Here is a 6,738-nt window from a genome sequence, read left to right as displayed (position 1 = left end):
CCTAATTCTGAATCCAAACCCACCAAGCAACCTTCTGATAATTCTCTCCCAAGGAGACATGGCTGGACCTGTGGCAGGTACTCGTCCACCTTACCGGTAGCTTTTGGTCATTGCAAATTACACAAGTGGCTGTCGTGTTTTTTACCTCTCATATGCCTTTGTGAAGGTTTGTTGTTTGAGTTAGCTTTCAGTTCTGGGATGCGAACACGGTGGAGTTTCTGAGTCTGTCATAAGGCTGAGTAAGGGCCATGACAACTTTCATCAAAACATCATCAATACGTCATCTTGTGAGGCTTTTTTTTTTAAGTAGGCTCCACACCCAACGTGGGACTTGAACCCACGACCCTGAAATCAAGAGTCATGTGCTCTACTGACTGAGCCAGCCAGGGGCCCCTGTGGGGCTCTTAAAAAGTCAAGCAGTTGTCTTGTCCTGGCAGCACATCCACCACCTTCAGGGGGCACATGTTTCAGGAATGCCCTGCCTTTCCTACAGGAAGCATTTGCAGAAGGAACTTTTTCAGGGCCAACATGTATGAACTGTCTCCTTCATGGGCGGTCCAGTGAAGGAGTGTCCTCACACCTTCACTTTCACTGGATAAACGAGTGCAACTAAACCCCTCCCATTCTCCACCCATTTTGCCCCAAGCCCAGGTGTGTCTACAGAGAAGAGTAAATGATCTACTCCTATAGAAGTCAATAGAAAGAGTTAGGGAATCATAGTACTCATAGCTGATACTTAATGAGCATTTCAGTGCCCAGCACCGTGTAAAGTACTTTCTCCTTCGCACAGCCCCAAATACTAGATGCTCTTGTTATCGCATTCCCATTCTACAGCCGTTACCCATAAAAGCCCCACTGGCAAGGTTTTAACCCCAGAAATCTGACTCGGAGCCCGTGGATTAACCAACTCACTTCAGTGCTGCCAGAGGCAGACGAACAGAACCAGCCAGCAGTTTTATATAAGAACATGTCTACTTCATGTTTGAATTGTGCCCCCTTAAAAAAAGATGTGCTGAGGGGCGCCTGGGTGGCTCAGTTGGTTAAACGTCCGACTTCAGCTCGGGTCACGATCTCGCGGTCCGTGAGTTTGAGCCCGTGTCGGGCTCTAGGCTGATGGCTCAGAGCCTGGAGCCTGCTTCTGATTCTGTGTCTCCCTCTCTCTCTGCCCCTCCCCCGTTCATGTTCTGTCTCTCTCTGTCTCAAAAATAAATAAAACGTTAAAAAAAATTAAAAAAAAAAACAAAAACGATGTGCTGAAGTCCCAACCCCAGCACCTCAGAATGTGCCTTTATTTGGAAATAGGGCTGCTGGGGATTTAAGTTACATTGAGGTCATGCCGGAGTAGATTCGACCCCTAATTGCAATATGACTAGTGTCCTCAAAGAAGACAGCCATGGGAAAATGGAAAAGGCAGGGAGAACCCCATGTGACAGCAGAGGATTGGAGTTAATCCATCTGGAAGCCAAGGGACGCCAAAGATTGCCAGCGCACCACCAGAAGTGAAGAAGAGACAACACTTCTCCAACACCTGGATTTTTTTGCTTCTTCCCTCTGGAACTGTGAGACAACAAATTTCTGTTGTTTTGAGCCACGCAGTCTGTGGTACTTTGTCCCAGCAGCCCTAAGAAACTGATACAGTAGCTTTCTCCCTTCACCCCTTGGAAGCACAGATGGTAAAAGGGAATGTGAAGTCACTCAGCAGGTGACAAAAGGGGGCTGTCCCCTTACTCCCCTCTGGACCCAAGGTGTCCTGGCTTCCCAGGGCACAGGCTCCATCCAAGTGGCTATCGTGAAGTGCCCAGGCTCTGGCACCATTGCCACCACATAGTTCTTGGGGATTTTTCAGCTACATATTTAAGATCTTGATTCTGGGGACGCCTACGTGGCTCAGTCAGTTAAGCATCTGACTTCCGCTCAGGTCATGATCTCACGGTTCATGGGTTCGAGCCCCGCATTGGACTCTGTGCTGACAGCTCGGAGCCTGGAGCCTGCTTCGGATTCTGGGTCTCCCTCTCCCTCTGCCCCTCCCCTGCTCGTGCTCTGTCTCTCTCAAAAAGAAACATTAAAAAATTTCTTTTGTTAAGATCTTGATTCTGGCTCTGTTCGGTGGGCCCCCTGCAGGGGTATGGTTGGCCATTATTCAGAGCCCCCTCCACTCTTCCCAGCTTCTTCCAATGGCAGTTCCATTTGGAGATAGAGCCCAAGAAACTCTGTAAACCGCTTCGAACAGAGGGAAGTTGTACCCAACACCAGTTTAGGTCCTCCGACTGTAGCCAAGCTCATGCATATAGAGAAGCAATTAACTATCAGAGACTGTTACCTACTTCATTTTATTCCGTGGGAAATATTTCCTTCTGGGTATTTCCTTCCCTCTGGGATCCTCCCAGGAGCCCCCCTGGCCATGCTGCATGCCTGCGTAGGGATGTTTGAATTGCTTGGACCCTATAAGAAAACTGCAGTGAGCCCTCTCTGGTAAGGTTTATAATCTGTTGTGCGGTGTTTCTTTTGTTAATTTGCATACCTTTTTGTACACCATTGCAGCTGGGATTGTCTGAAAACAGCAAGATCTAGAAGTCTCAAATAACTGCGGGGGGTAGGAACTTCAGTGGGAATGAGAGCTGTTGCCAAGGGGACCCACCTCTAGGAGCGACGGGGTAGAGCACCTAACAATATGCGAGCTCAGACACTGCGCCCAAATTTTCCATTGCACCTAACCTCTACACACCCTCTGCAACTTCTCTGGAACCATTTTCTTGCTCTATCGATACTGAAGCCTGGCAAGTTTCTGTCTTCTGTGCAATCAGGCACTCCAGTTTCCTACAAAGTGACGTGCTCTACCCAGGACTGTCACTAGCCCCACAGTGGCACTGTGCCAATTAGGTAACGAGTGTCCTTTCCCCCCAGACAGGCACAGCTCTGTGCCAGGCTCCATGGTGAGCAGAATGCACTAGCACAGACTGGATTTCAGGCTCCACTTGCCCTTGGGCTAGATACCCTTGTGCAGGACACAACCTGCATAACCTTCCATGACACCCTTGCAGTTGGGAGTGACTCCTAACAGAACTAGTGCTGTCTACTAGGTCACAATCAGACAATCAGACCTCCGGGGGTTTTGTGCACCACACTGTAATGGCTTTATTCATTTAACCACTGCCAAAGCCTAAGCTATTGCCTTGTTCAGCACAGGGGTTTTCTGCTTGTTTATTTTTCTTTGGGATTTTTTGTTGGGGGGGGGGCATGTTTGGTGTTTTGGTTTTGTTTTGGGGTTTCTATTTAAGATTTTATTTTTTTTTTTTAATTTTTTTTCAACGTTTTTTATTTATTTTTGGGACAGAGAGAGACAGAGCATGAACGGGGGAGGGTCAGAGAGAGAGGGAGACACAGAATCGGAAACAGGCTCCAGGCTCCGAGCCATCAGCCCAGAGCCTGACGCGGGGCTCGAACTCATGGACCGCGAGATCGTCGCGGGGCTCGAACTCACGGACCGCGAGATCGTGACCTGGCTGAAGTCGGACGCTTAACCGACTGCGCCACCCAGGCGCCCCTTAAGATTTTATTTTTAAGTAATCTCTACACCCAACATGGGGCTCCAACTTACATCCTTGAGATCAAGAGTCACATGCTCCACTGACTGAGGCATCCAGGCGCCCCTCAGCGCAGGTACTTAAAAACCAGTGGCAGACATCTCCTTTGCCGTCCTGCCTGCTGCTCACCTGCAGTGTACTCAGTAAACTTCTACGTCCTTGGTTCTGCCCTGGGTGGATGCTTTCGCTGCCGCACCGCGGGCCTCCACCCGATCAGGTCGTCCCACAGTCAGTGGCCCTCGTGGGGACCCCTGCCGGGACTCTCCCTGGATTCTCCGTGAATGACTCAGGTCTTTTTCTCGGTGGACCGACTCTAGCCCTCCTTGGGGGAACTGACAACCTCTGGCTGAATTTACTCCTCAGTGAGGATCCGAGGACCCAGGGGAACCAGCCGCACCACCCTGTCCCCTCTTGCCCTTCCAAGGGATCCTTCCCTCCCTCTCCTTTCTCTTTCCAGCCCTTCGGCAGCCTAACCCGAGTACTCCTCAGACAACTGAAAGTCTGCGGCTGAACAGGTAAGGCTGTCCTCTCCTCTCCCACTCCGTCCCCCTGAGGCCTCCGTTGCTGGCGTGCCGTGCGATCTGCAGCGGCAGCTGGTCCAGGGTGCATCCGCACATGTTACAGACTCGGATGGGACACTTCCCTGAAACCACTGACTCCGGGCCACCTCGCTTCTTTCAGCCCCCACTTTTATCCTTTGTTCCCGCGGGTCTGGCTGCCATCTTGATCTACAGGCAAAATACGTTGCTGCGGGCCCGAGTGAACCCAACATGTCCGTATACAAACGATGACTCCACGGGGGTTCTAGCCCATGCCATCAGAGGTCCCCTCCCCCTGATCCCCATGGACCTGGCCACCAGGGAATTTCCCTCAAATCGCCCATCAGCATGTTAATCTCATACCGTGCTCTGGTCTCTAACTCCCCAGAACCCCTGATCGACCCACAAGTTTGGGTGGGGACAGGCCCACCTCCCACCCCACCCTGCTCAGGGCCAGCATGAAGCATCTACTGAAGACGAGACCTCCACCCACATGTCAAGGATCTGCCATGCTCGACAGATGTAGAGAACGCAGAGGCCACTTTTAGGCAACAGGCCTGAGCAGCGGAAACCCGAGGAAGGCAGAAGGGCCCGCAGTGACCACGGGGCTGAGTGCAAACAGGATCATTAGGCTACCTGCCTCAAAATAGCCACAGGCCCTGGCTGGCCAATGGGCTACTTAACTGGGCACAGGTACCAAAAAAGAGAATTTCCATATGTTCCTATACCTTCTCACTCACCCCCATCACTATAGCACCCCCCCCCCGACCTCCTGGCAGACAGTCTCTCCTTTGCTGTCCTGCCTATTGCCCCTTTGCTGTGTATTCTATAAACTTCTATCTCCTTTTAAATAAATACATAAATTGACAAATAAAATAAAAAACACTTGTAACCTCAAGTAACGACCTAGCCTCTCAGTTTCCCCATCTGTAAAATGAGGGTAATAACAGGACCTACTTCATGTGATTTATGTGAAGATCAAGATAATCCATATAAAATACTTTGCATAGTGCTGAGCCCAAGAAATAAAAGCTAGTATTCCATTTCAAGTGCTTTTATTGAGAGATCAAGAGCAAGTCAAGATTCAGTCAATAAACACGTATTAGCGATTATTCTGTGCCAGGCCACTTGTGAGGTGTTGTGGTTCACCAAGGTGAATCTCCCCAATCTGGTAGAGGAGGTAAAGGCCATGGACAGTGGGGTCGGTGCTGTGACAGAGGTAAGTACAGAGGTGGGATGAAAGGTGGTAAATGTCAGTGAGTTTCATTCTTCTTGAACATGGTAGATAAGATAGTTGAGCAGGGGCAGAATACTGTCGTTACTAGTGTTCTTGTAAGGTAAGGTAATGTCACTAGTAGATTTGGAGATATTTCTTCCACCTGTTATGGGAACACCCAACAACAGACCTCTAGTATTGCCTGCCCCTCCCTGAAAACCTCAGCAATTATGCCAGGGAGTTGGGGAATGGCTTTGCGAATTCGTTCAACCTTTTGGGAAGCAATTTAGTAATCATTAACAGACTCACATAAAAAAAAAAAAAATGTTCATATACTTTGACCCAATAACTAGATTTTCAGAAAATTATCTCAAGGGAATTCATTTAAAAGAAAAGCAACATACCCATCAAGTTCTTCATTGCCATTTTCTCTGGAGGACTATAAATAGAGAAACAGGGATGCCTGGATGGCTCAGTCAGCGGAGTGGCCAGCTCTTGATCTTGAGGTGGTGAGCTTGAGCCCCACATTGGGTGTAGAGATCACTTAAAAAAAATAGAGAATCCGTTTAAGTGTCCAATAGTAAGGGAATGGTTAGTTAAATTATGATACAAATAAATACCTTCTGGAATATTATAGAAGTCCCCAAAATAACAATTCGTATCACTATATGATAGCATGGAAAATTTTAGAAATAAAATGCTCAGTGACAAATTCAGAATTCAAAAATGTCTCTATGTGAACAAGGACTAGAGCCAGACGTGGAAAGATTTTTTTTCATATGTTTGGGAAGTGAGCTTGGAATTAATTTATTTTCTTTAAAAATATTTTTTATTAGGGGCACCTGGGTGGCTCCATCGGTTAAGCGTTTGACTTTGGCTCAGATGGTGATCTTGTGATCCGTGAGTCCAAGCCCTGTGTTGGGCTCTGTGCTGACAGCTCGGAGCCTGCTTCAGATTCTGTGTGTCTCTCTCTCTGCCCCTCCCACCACCTCTCTCTCTCTCTCTCTCTTTCTTTCTCTCAAAAATAAATAGACATTAAAAATATTTTTTATTAGTTCAAATCAAAATCAGGGGGAACATTTAGGCAAGGCCATAGGGGAAGATGGCTTATTAAAAAAGAAATGCCGTAAGTAGACGCTAGAGAATAAACTGTAGTGACTTTAAAAGAACAAGTCCTTAATCTTCTCCCTGCAGATCCTAATTCAGAGGGGCTCAGGTAGGGCTCAGCTATTTATATTTTTTCAGAGCTCCACACATGATTTTGATGCACACCAGGGTGAGATCCACTGAGAGACTTACATTATCCTTTCAAATGATCTAATAAACACTCTGATCAGAAATAGTAATACAAGGGGCTCCTGGCTGGCTCAGCACTAGAGCACGTGACTCTTGACCTTGG

This window comes from Panthera pardus, unplaced genomic scaffold (genome assembly GCF_024362965.1).
Source record: "Panthera pardus isolate Hobbes unplaced genomic scaffold, ASM2436296v1 HiC_scaffold_3, whole genome shotgun sequence".
Classification (NCBI taxonomy): Eukaryota; Metazoa; Chordata; class Mammalia; order Carnivora; family Felidae; genus Panthera; species Panthera pardus.
The sequence above is the reverse complement of the archived record's forward strand: the minus strand, read 5'-3'. Positions refer to the sequence as shown.